Consider the following 12,898-nt stretch of genomic DNA (forward strand, 5'->3'; position numbering starts at 1 on the left):
TTGCCACCTTTACTGAGTGGCCGGAGTGTTTGAAGTGTTCTCCTACCGGTTTTTGAATGTTATGATTCTTCATGTCAGATTTGTGTCCATTTATTCTTTTGCGTAGAGACTGTCTAGTTTGGCCAATGTACATGGCAGAGGGGCATTGCTGGCACATGATAGCATACGTCACATTGGTAGATGTGCAGGTGAATGAGCCCCTGATGGTGTGGCTAATGTGATTAGGTCCTATGATGGTGTCACTTGAATAAATATGTGGACAGAGTTGGCATCGGGCTTTGTTGCAAGGATAGGTTCCTGGGTTAGTGTTTTTGTTGTGTGGTGTGTGGTTGCTGGAGAGTATTTGCTTCAGGTTGGGGGATTGTCTGTAAGCGAGGACTGGTCTGTCTCCCAAGATCTGTGAGAGTGAGGGATCATTTTTCAGGATAGGTTGTAGATCTTTGATGATGCGCTGGAGAGGTTTTAGTTGGGAGCTGAAGGTGACAGCTAGTGGCGTTCTGTTCTTTTCTTTGTTGGGCCTGTCCTGTAGTAGGTGACTTCTGGGTACTCTTCTGGCTCTGTCGGTCTGTTTTTTCACTTCAGTGGGTGGGTATTGTAGTTTTAAGAATGCTTGATAGAGATCTTGTAGGTGTTTGTCTCTGTCTGAGGGCTTGGATGTAGAAGCCCTCTATACCAACATTCCACACAAAGATGGACTACAAGCTATCAGGAACAGTATCCCCGATAGTGTCATGGCAAACCTGGTGGCTGAACTTTGTGACTTTGTCCTCACCCACAACTGTTTCACATTTGGGGACAATATATATCTTCAAATCAGTGGCACTGCTATGGGTACCCGCATGGCCCCACAGTATGCCAACATTTTTATGGCTGACTTAAGACAACGCTTCCTTAGCTCTCATCCCCTAACGCCCCTACTCTACTTGTGCTACATTGATGACATCTTCATCATCTGGACCCATCAAAAAGAAGCCCTTGAGGAATTCCACCATGATTTCAACAATTTCCATCCCACCATCAACCTCAGCCTAGACCAATCCACACAAGCGGTCCATTTCCTGAACACTACTGTGCTAATAAGCGATGGTCACGTAAACACCACCCTATACCGGAAACCTACTGACCACTTGTCAAGGTTCCTTCCCCACTCTGAACTCTAGGGTACAGATGTGGGGACCTGCATGAAAACCCCCTAAGCTTATTTTTACCAGCTTAGGTTAAAACTTCCCCAAGGTACAAACTATTTTACCTTTTGCCCTTGGACTTTATTGCTGCCACCACCAAGCATCTAACAAATATATAACAGGGAAAGAGCCCGCTTGGAAACGTCTTTCCCCCCAAAATCCTCCCAAACTCTATACCCCCTTTCCTGGGGAAGACTTGATAAAAATCCTCACCAATCTGCATAGGTTAACACAGACCCAAACCCTTGGATCTTAAGAACAATGAAAAAGCAATCAGGTTCTTAAAAGAAGAATTTTAATTGAAGTAAAAGAATCACCTCTGTAAAATCAGGATAGTAAATACCTTACAGGGTAATCAGATTCAAAACATAGAGAATCCCTCTAGGCAAAACCTTAAGTTACAAAAAGACACAAAAACAGGAATATACATTCCATTCAGCACAGCTATTTTATCAGCCATTTAAACAAAGCAGAATCTAATGCATATCTAGCTAGATTACTTACTAAGTTCTAAGACTCCATTCCTTTTCTGTTCCCAGCAAAAGCATCACATAGACAGAGAGAGTCTTTGTTTCTCCCCCCGCTCCAGCTTTGAAAGTATCTTGTCTCCTCATTGGTCATTTTGATCAGGTGCCAGCGAGGTTATCCTAGCTTCTTAACCCTTTACAGGTGAAAGGGTTTTTCCTCTGGCCAGGAGGGATTTTAAAGGTGTTTACCCTTCCCTTTATATTTATGACACCGCTGTACTTACCTACATGCCTCCAGCTTCCATCCAGGACACACCACACAATCCATTGTCTACAGCCAAGCTCTAAGATACAACCACATTTGCTTCAATCCCTCAGACAGAGACAAACACCTACTACCTACCAATATATCATTAAATTGGGTTTGAATAGAGACTGGGAGTGGCTGCGTCGTTACACATATCAAATCTATTTCCCCACGTAAAGTATCCTCACACCATCTTGATAACTATCTAAATGGGCCATCTTGATTATCACTACAAAAGTTTTTCTCCTGCTGATAATAGCTCATCTTAATTAGTTAGCCTCTTACTCCACCTTTTCATGTTCTCTGTGTATATATATATATATATATATAAAATCTTCTTACTATATGTTGCATTCTATGCATTTAGCCCATGAAAGCCTATGCTCAAATAAATTTGTTAGTCTCTAAGGTGCCACAAGTACTCCTGTTCTTTTTGTGGATACAGACTAACACGGCTGCTACTCTGAAACCTATTATACTTATTGTTTATCTTATAGTATTGCTTATGTGCCCTGAGTGAGATTTGATCCTACTGAACTAGGCACTGTACAAACATATGTCCTGATCCTGCATTGAGGACTGGTCAGATGGAACCCTGCACCCAAGCAACTGTAGGACCACAGCCATAGATACTGGCACCATCCTTGTCTGAAATAACTTACTAAGGGGAACTCTGCTGAGGTCAATGGAGTGAGTTCAAATTTATACTTCTGTAAACAACATCAGAATATGGACCCTGATCATTAATATTATTATTAAGTTTATTGCTATTATTAAAGCACCAAAAACTGTGCTAAGCACTTTGCAGGACAAATAGATAGACAAAGCCTAGGCCCTAAAGAGCTAGATATCGTATGATGAAAGGGAGAAGCAAACATTAGGGTCTCTTTAACGTTATGAAAGTAGAGGGGAACTTTGCTCTCTTTGTAGAACCCTGGAGTTTATAATCCATCCATGAGACAAGGGACAGATGGATACAGAAAGACAGGTGGGGGAGTACAAAGAAACAATGAGATCATATTAGTCAGCATGGTAGGAGTGGTCTCAGCACAATAGCAGCCTAACTTGCCAAAGTGTTTGTGACGTTCCCCTCTGGTGATATCTGGACCAGTCATCTGCTAGGTCACTCCAATCCTTGACTCTGAGAGCCAGCCTTACCCTGCTCTGCTGTGAGAACCCCCACTCCTGGGCTGTTCAGGCACAGCCTCTGGCATGTAAGCTGCTCCTTTGATTGTGCAACCAAATGACACTAGCCAATATCTCCGGTCCCAGACACAGCCCTAGGAACCTCCATTTTGCAGTGTCCAGTTATGCCTGCTGGACGCTGCAAGCCTGTATGAATTCATCAGTTTAACAAATAAATTGATATTTACCAGGCTTGTTATCCCAAGGGGAGTCTCTGACACAGTTCAGACCAAATGCACTGCTTCAGGTAGAATAAACAAACAGATTTATTAACTATAAAGACAGATTTTAAGTGATTATAAATGAAAACATAACAAGTCGGATTTGGTCAAATGAAATAAAAGCAAAACACATTCTAAGCTGATCTTAACACTTTCAATGCCCTTACAAACTTAGATGCTTCTTACCACAGGCTGGCTGGTTGCTCTTGAGCCAGGCTCTCCCCTTTGACCAGTGCTTCAGTCGCTTGGTGTGGTGGTGTTTGTAGATATAGGTGGAAAACAGAGAGCATGGCAAACATCTCTCCGTTTTATCATGTCCTTTCTTCCCTCTTGGCTTTGCCCCCCCCTTCAGAGTCAGGTGAGCATTACCTCATCACAGTCACATACTGACCAAAGGAACGGGGATGACTCACTCAAGCAGATTATTTTGTTGCTGCCCAGGCCAGCGTCCTTTGTTCCTGTGAGGCTGGGTTGGGTTTGTTTCATACCTGCCCCGATGAGGCATGAACTGCCTCTCTGCTCTTGGAGGGTTTTTGCCTGGGTTCATTTTAAGCCACGAGGATACATTTTCAGCCTCATAACTATATACATGAAATTATAACCTATAACATTACTGTAACATTTACTATAACATCACTATAACAACAATGCTCAGTGCATCATAAGCCTTCCGAAGACACCCGGCATGACAAACTTTGCATTGGATACCACACAATCATTTTACAAGGATGAACATGGGGGTGCTGGGTGTTCCCCTGAGGTACAGAGCATCACAGTGTTTCATTTCATTTTGTTTTTGTAGGCATCATGGTAAAGGAGTATTTTGAGGAGTGTTTTGCAGATGGATAATGAAGACGCTTTGTGGATGTTTACAGAGAGCTCCTCCCAAGTGTGAGGGGCAGCATGAAGGTTCTTGTTTGTAAATTTCATAAGTGGGACATAGAAGCTGGCATTTTGGGCTGATCAGAGGCAAGCATCAACAATGAAATAGTGAAAGAGAGATGTTAAGTACAGTGGGAATACATTGTGAAAGGCCTTGGAAGAAAAAGACAAGTAGCTTATATTTGATGTGCTAGAGAAGGGGGAGTCAGTGGAGGGATGCAAAGAAAGGGGTAACATGGCCAAAATGGTGGGCTAGGAGAATGATCTTTGCAGCAACACTAAATGAATACGAGTGAGGAAGGACTGAATTTGTTAGGCCAGCAAGAAGGATGTTACAGAAATCAAGATATGAAATTATGAGACCTGGGACAAGCGTTTCAGCTATGTGGAGGATAGGAAAGGCCATATCTTAGAGATGTTCTGTAGAAAGAATTAGTAAGATTTAGACATAGCCTGGAGGTAAGGAACTAGCAAGAGGTCTAAGTCAAAGATAGGTTTCAGAGTAACAGCCGTGTTAGTCTGTATTCGCAAAAAGAAAAGGAGTGCTTGTGGCACCTTAGAGACTAACCAATTTATTTGAGCATCAGCTTTCGTGAGCTACAGCTCACTTCATCGGATGCATACTGTGGAAAGTGTAGAAGATCTTTTTATATACACACAAAGCATTTGCCGTCGATGATAGGAACATTAGAGTAGGTGGTCGCTGGGTTTTTACCACTATGTTGTCTAGACCTGTCTGTAATTTTAAATTTCTTACAATATTTGGAAAATACACAATGAAATTACACAGAATTTGGCTCATTCTCTGTACTGTACTCATGTTGAAAATGACAGAGTATATGTACATAGTAACATTTATTTCATTTATATCATCCTTAAGAGGAATATTTTAATCTCTACTCCAAAGATGAACCCTGGTTGTCATGTGGCAACATATTAACCAGTAGTCAGGAAACATCTAGAGTATGATGGGAACAGAGAATCATCTAATGATTACGTCTTGCCTGATGATCAATAAAGCTGGAATTGATTCATTAGAAAGTTAGACAGTATCTAAGTTGCCATGGAAATGTGTATTGTATAACTGTGTCATTTTCAACTTGTGCAATTTTCAACTGACTCCTTAAAGAGTTCTGCAGCTATCCAAATACTTATATTTCTAAATGATGCTGTTATTACCCACTTTTGACCTTCATGGTTAGCCAGTTTTCAGGATCTAGAGAACTGTTTTTGTTAGGAGGTGAAATCGATAATGGACCCAGGAATTTCTTTGATGCAATCATGTGTATTTACAAAAACGTACAAAATCCTGTTCCCCTGAACACTGTAGGATTCAAACAACAGGAGACAGTTTCTTTGTTCTCAGTTCCAAGCCTCTTTCAGCCAATACTTAGCCCAAAAGTGCCCTCCCTCTCTTTTAGCTTTTTTCTCAGGATCACACTTCCAGGGATTCTCTGTCTGCTCGGCTTCTTTAATCCTTCTATGTCTGTCTGTGTGTTTCTGTTGATTCTCTCTCACAAAGAGAGAGAGACACAGCTCTACTAATCAATGTCCCAGCCTCTGCATTTGCTACATCAGTATTCAAGAAAACCCCTTGGCCATATGGTTCATCTTAGGCTCAAGCTTTGCCCTATGTTTGTGTTTTGGGTGATGGTTCCCATTGTTTTAGCTTTTTGGTTCCATAAAGGAGCTTGATTGTTTCTTACATATATCCCAAATGAAAGTGGCAATTACACTGGACAACCTCAATGAGACTGTATCTAATTACGCCCTTTCCCCCACAGCATAACACTGTAATGCATAACAGGGGAAATCAGGATTGTTGCAAATAAACATGAGTAAAGATGAGCAATGTAACTCATAAAAAGTTCTGACTGACTTTGACCACATTTGGGGAACCTCAGATCCATATCTAAACTTTGTATCATTATAAAGGTTTAAGTTAAACCACAAATCAGGACTCTGCCAAATTTGAAGTAAGTTCAGTGGTAGATCCAAATTTTGTGGAGCAGGTCCATCTCTAGTTATAAACTCCTTGCTCCTTTGTTTCTGTCTGAGACTCAAAGGCATTCTTTGCTTTTTGAAAATAAAAATTAACAAATTTATACAGTAAAGGAAAACAATGCTAATTAACATTGACTTACTTGCAGATACCAAAACCTGAAGAGAGGTCAGTTCTTAAAATGTATTTAAAATAATCACTTATGAATTTGTATTAGTAAAGGCAATTGATTTCCATTGCTAAAAAAAGGTTAATAGGCAGTTAAAGAAAAGAGCTGGGAAAATAATATATGTATTGCAATTCAACACACCCATACTTCCATATGATTTATTATGGAGGTTGGGACAAATTCATGTCACTTATTACACCTATGAAACCCTACTGAAGTCAATAAAGCAAATTCACCACTGTCATAAGCAAGCAAAAGTTCATTAGTTTCAAACATTGGTAGTGTCAAGGTTCCTCCCCCACTCTGAACTCTAGGGTACAGATGTGGGGACCTGCATGAAAAACCTCCTAAGATTCTCTTTACCAGCTTAGGTCAAAACTTCCCCAAGGTACAAAATATTCCACCCTTTGTCCTTGGATTGGCCACTACCACCACCAAACAAATACTGGTTACTGGGGAAGAGCTGTTTGGACACGTCTTTCCCCCCAAAATACTTCCCAAAACCTTGCACCCCACTTTCTGGACAAGGTTTGGTAAAAAGCCTCACCAATTTGCTTAGGTGACTACAGCCCCAAACCCTTGGATCTGAGAACAATGAAAAAGCATTCAGTTTTTGTACAAGAAGACTTTTAATAGAAATAGAAGTGTAAGCAGTGTCAGGATGAGCTCCACCCTGACATCTGGTGGTGAGGTGTGGCAAGTTGTGGAAAAGAACTTCAGGGGCCGATCTCATTTGCATAGGCACACCCACCCCGCCTAGAATGAGACCATAGCTGCCCAAATGGTCACTTTGGCTGCTGTGGGATCCCCAGTGTCTCTGTTATTGGGGCAGGAAGAATAAATTGTTATTACCCTGATTATGGGAACTGTGCTTGGAACTGTATGTGGCCTTTTGTTACGATGGAGGGATTCACCATCATCTAAGTAGCACTCGCTAGGCAAGGGTCATGGGTTCCAAAACTGTGTGAATGGAGAGAGGCTGGGGACAAGTATTAATACTTGGTGGCATGGGCCCCTTGGTGAGGGCCTTACATGCTGATTGCACTTCCTCCTCTCTCCACTGTGGAATATCAGAGCTAATTTTGATTTCATTAGAAGTCTAGTTATAGGCTGCTGAGCTCACTTTGGGCTGACAGTGCACCAGCCCTGGGGCTCCCCTACTACAAGCTGAATTCACCTAAGAGCTGAAATCACTGAGTGTTGTGTTAAGTAGTGGGGGAGCCTGAAGATATATTGTGGAGCAGTTTGCGGGACGGCTGGTGAAGCAGTTCGACGCGGAGCAGTGTGTGGATGGCAGGAGCTGCTTGTGGGCCGTGGAGCTGAGCGAAGGAGTTCGTGGGGCGGCTGGCGGAGCGGGGCGCAGCTGAGCGAAGGAGTTCGTGGGGCGGCTGGCGGAGCGGGGCGCAGCTGAGCGAAGGAGTTCGTGGGGCGGCTGGCGGAGCGGGGCGCAGCTGAGCGAAGGAGTTCGTGGGGCGGCTGGCGGAGCGGGGCGCAGCTGAGCGAAGGAGTTCGTGGGGCGGCTGGCGGAGCGGGGCGGAGCGCAGCTGAGCGAAGGAGTTCGTGGGGCGGCTGGCGGAGCGGGGCGCCGCTATGGAGCTATGGGGCGGTCAGCTTCAGATCACGTAAGGTGCCTCTTACCCCCGTCCCATTTCCACCCAGGTTGGGAGGTAAAGCTCCGCTGATAAACTTTCGAACTCTGGGGCTGCCCTGACCAGGGACAGAGACTTTTGGGGCATTGGACTTTTGGGGTTGCTGGACTCAAGAACCAAAGGGAAAAGGGCATGCCCCAATTTGCCTGGGGTGGGGTTGTTTTTGCTCATGGGTTGTGTTATGAATCCGGTTGGTGGTGTTTCCCCAACATAATGCCACATTGTTTCTCTCTGTTATTAAAAGACTTTTGCTACACTCAGACTATGTGCTTGCGAGAGGGGAAGTATTGCCTCTTGGAGGTGCCCAGCGGGGGTGGTATATATTTGTCCCAGGTCACTGGGTGGGGGCTCGAGCCGGTTTGCATTGTGTTATTGGAATGGAACCCCTAGATATTGAACCCGGCCCTTGTTGCTGCCAACTCTGACGGGCAGAAGGGTTACAGAAGTAAATAGAAATCACCTCTGTAAAATCAGGATGGTAGATACCTTACAGGGTAATTAGATTCAAAACATAGAGAACCCCTCTAGGCAAAACCTTAAGTTACAAAAAAGATACACAGACAGAAATAGTTATTCTATTCAGCACAATTCTTTTCTCAGCCATTTAAAGAAATCATAATCTAACACATACCTAGCTAGATTACTTACTAAAAGTTCTAAGACTCCATTCCTGGTCTATCCCCGGCAGAAACCAGCATATAGACAGACACACAGATCCTTTGTTTCTCTCCCTCCTCCCAGCTTTTGAAAGTATCTTGTCTCCTCATTGGTCATTTTGGTCAGGTGCCAGCGAGGTTACCTTTAGCTTCTTAACCCTTTACAGGTGAGAAGAGTTTTTCCTCTGGCCAGGAGGGATTTCAAAGGGGTTTACCCTTCCCTTTATATTTATGACAGGTAGTACATTAGGCCCAATGAGGTTCCAACACCAGATGTAACAAAGGTCAGAATTAAGCCCATCAATTCTACCATGAAGCCAAAGAGGCTAATATTGTTGAGGTTTTCTTTTTTTGCAGGAACCTCGCCCCATCATCTGAAGTCATAGATTTAAGAGAATAGTGAGGTTCATTCCCTACAGTTGAATGTAGAAGAAAATACATATACTCCAAAGAATAACAAATTCTTAGTGGTGCTTTTAGATCCACAGGTGCTTTAGATCCAGAAAGGTGCTTTTAGATCCACAGGGGCATATTGTTACCTGGCCAGCTTTATAAGTGAGTCGCCCAAGCTAACTTTATATTCTACCTAATAGTGAATCTATAGCATCATCTGGGTTTGTAATACACAGAATGATGTTAAGTTTCTGCTTTGTGTCTCACTCTACATCACCCGTGCCCTCAAGACTGGTGTAATGGATTTGGTTCCATCAGTAAAGAGCAAACATCATCATGGGCATTGTCTGGCATGTCTAGCTTGAAAATAGGTGCACAACATTATCTACAGCATTAACTGTGACTAGTGGCCTGAGGGAACTAGAAATCCATTGGATTGATTTTAAAATAAGACCTATCATGCCAAATTTCATCAGCACTTCAAATAAACACTCTCACGTCCTATATATTCTCCTTTTGGGTGTATGAAATAGTAAAAAAGAACCTACATACATAAAGAGAGCGTCTTCCTTAAACAAAACCCATTTAAGCAAGCACTTGGGGATGGAATATTCAGTCTTCTTCACCATTTCTGTTTTATACATGAATAAAATACAGGAACAGGTATAAATACATGAAAAGATGGGAGTTGCCATCTTTTCCTGTATTTATACCTGCTCCTGTATTTTCCACTCCATGCATCTGATGAAGTGGGTTCTAGCCCACGAAAGCTTATGCCAAATAAATTTGATAGTCTCTAAGGTGCCACGAGGACTCCTCATCATTTTTTATTTACAAAGTTACAGTACCATGTTGACTGATGTTAGTAAGATAGCCTTTTTCAGTATGCTTTAATATGTCTGATAGTGAGAGTGCAATACAAGTTACTGTTTTATTTTATAGAACTCTGTGTTAAAGATAGCTCACAATGTTTACTTATGATATATGGAGGCCTGAAATGGTCTCTCTTCCCCCACCCCCTTCTAGCCTCTCAAAAAGGCATTTTAAGGCTTGATTTTTGCATTAGAAATTCAGTCTTGTCTTCCTCAGAAGACACTATGATGGCTGCAGAATTAGGGAAATAAGGAAATTACAGGAGCAAAGCCAATAGACTGAAAGCTAAGCAACTGAGAGGGTAGCAAATTTATACTCAAACTATTTAAACTCTCTGTTGGATTGTTTGTATTTGTTTATTTTGTTACCACCTATATGACTTCAATGACTAAGTAACATTTTTGAGAAAGGAAGTCCTTGTTAAAATGCTCTCTCACTCTCTCTCTCTCTCACACACACACGCACAGAGAGAGAGAGAGACAGACACACCTCTCCTTCCTTCTGACACCTTCGATTAAAATGTGAAAACTAGCAATATGCATTCTCTCAGATTGCCAACAGGTCCTCCAGCTAAATCAGGGAAGACCAAAGCTGACATCCCTGATAGTCTGAGGTTGAATGAAAGCAAGCAAGCAAGCAAGCAGAATTTTCAGTTAAATCCTTTCAGGCCTCCTTTCAATATCATAAAGAGGCAAAAAAAAAATGTTTTAATTCTAAAAAAGTGACAGTTGCCCAATTAAAAAAATCCTTTGCTTCAAGTAACTCTCTTACTCCAAGGCTTGTGTAGTCTTCTACTTCTAGACTGGTTGCCTCATCTTGTTAGCTGCTCACTTCAGAAAGGTAGATCAATTGCATCCTGGAAATGTCTAATTTGATGCCCATTTTACACAGATGCACAAATGGAAACCTATTTGGTTTTATTCTGTGTCTTTAACTGCCAGGATAGAATGGTTTACACTTTGACCTTCAGTCATTCACATAAGAATTTTTTTTTAAACTCATTGACTTATTATTTTGAGTGGAAGACCTTTTAAAAGGGACATGGTCAAGCAGTTTTGGCTCAGAATTTAAGGGGTTTCTTTTTGTTTTGTTTGTTCATTAGATTTTCGCTTGATTTTTGCAAGAGGGGCTTGATCCAGCTTAAAATGAATGTTGTCATTGATATTTTTTAATTTAAAGGGACATGAACAACTTAAAAATCACACTACTGTCTGAATTTTTTTACGTACTATTGTTACAGGTAACAACCGAGATTAATATAGTTGGAAGAGGTTGGAGGACAAAAAGATCTGTTTTCTCAACTTTTTTTTTTTTTGTACATTTCACATGACTTTTTGTCTCGTCAATTTCACTGTCTTTCCTGTTGCATAATTAGTTAGATCTTGATCCAGCAGCCTGATCCACTAGTATAGACCCCTGCTCTTGTGTGGTGTTCTGCTGACTGAATCCTGTTCCCCATCCATCCTGAGTGCATTCACACGAGACAAAGCAGAATTAGCCTTAATATTTAACATTTTTTTAAGAATCAATTTTCTAATTACAAGCTGATACTGCAGACTGTGCAATTGTCCTGATGAATGTGCTGATTAACAATCACTTAAGGTACACCAGAGATGCAAAATGAATGCACAGTAGGTGTGCATTAAACAACCTTGTTTTATGGTCTTTTATGTGCTATTGCTTAGAGTATCCTATGAAATATCTTTCAGTTTAGAAAAGAGAGTGGGACTGAGACCCTGGTGTTAAATACACAAAGAGAAGCTCTGGGGTGGCGTATTAAAAAAGGAGGAAAAGTAAAAGACAAAATCAATGCTAGAAAATTCACGTGTAGTTAACAAATCCACAATGATCAATACAACCTACACTTCTCAGGAGACAGGTAAGGCAACCACAAGAACATCTTAGAGGAAAGGTCAATAATCACAGATTAGGAAACTAACACACTTATTTATAACACTGTCATTACATGCAGGCTACTACTCAGTGATTTATTTCTGGCGGGAAGCCACACATATTCCATTCCTCTCGTATAAACTCTGTTCCTTGGCATTAAATGGTCAATAATTTCTCGGTCAGGAAATGTAATCTCTCCCATCAAACACGACATTTTTTTGACATTTGCATTATCATTTGCTAAATATATGAGACACTTCACCTTGAATTTGTCTTTGAGATCTTTGGGTAACTTCCCCCTTAAAGAGGAAGGATGATCTTATTTTTAAGGCACTGAATTGGGACTCCAAAGTGTGGGTTCTATTCCTGACTACCACAGGCTGCATGTGTAACTATGGGCAAATCACCAAGGGCTGAATTTTTAAAAGTTGCCTCTGATTTTTGGTGTCTCTGTTTTTGGTTGCCCAACTTGACCCACATTGGGTCAACACACATAACTCCAACTTAAAGTCAATGAGAGCTACAGGTAATTTTTTACCTGTACAAATCCAAACAAAAAGTCCCACTCTGGGCACCCAGAAATTGAGTCGCCCAAAATCAGAGGCCACTGTTGAAAAACTTGGCATTAAATGGCTATTTGTATCAGTGTTTCCAGTTGTAAAATGGGGATATTAATATTTTCTTATCTCACAGGGGTGTTGTGAGTCTGAATTCATTGACATTTCTAAGGTGCTCGGATACTGCAATGAGCATCATCGGGAAAAATATACAATAAATTAAAGTTTGGGAGTTTAACAAATCTGTGGTACAGATAGCAATAGTACCCCATATCCAGAAATGTACTGTGGTGCCATACCCCAGAACTGAGCTTTGGGAAAAAGCTCCCCCATTTAACTGGGATTGATTCAGTATCCTACCCAAAAAAACACACCAAATATAGTATCCTCATGGGGGAAAAAATGATGAAAGCTAAGCAGAGGAACTGAATGTTTAATATTAGGGGCTTGATTCCAATTT

The sequence above is a fragment of the Lepidochelys olivacea genome (genome assembly GCF_965140295.1).
Source record: "Lepidochelys olivacea isolate rLepOli2 genome assembly, chromosome: 3".
NCBI lineage: Eukaryota > Metazoa > Chordata > Testudines > Cheloniidae > Lepidochelys > Lepidochelys olivacea.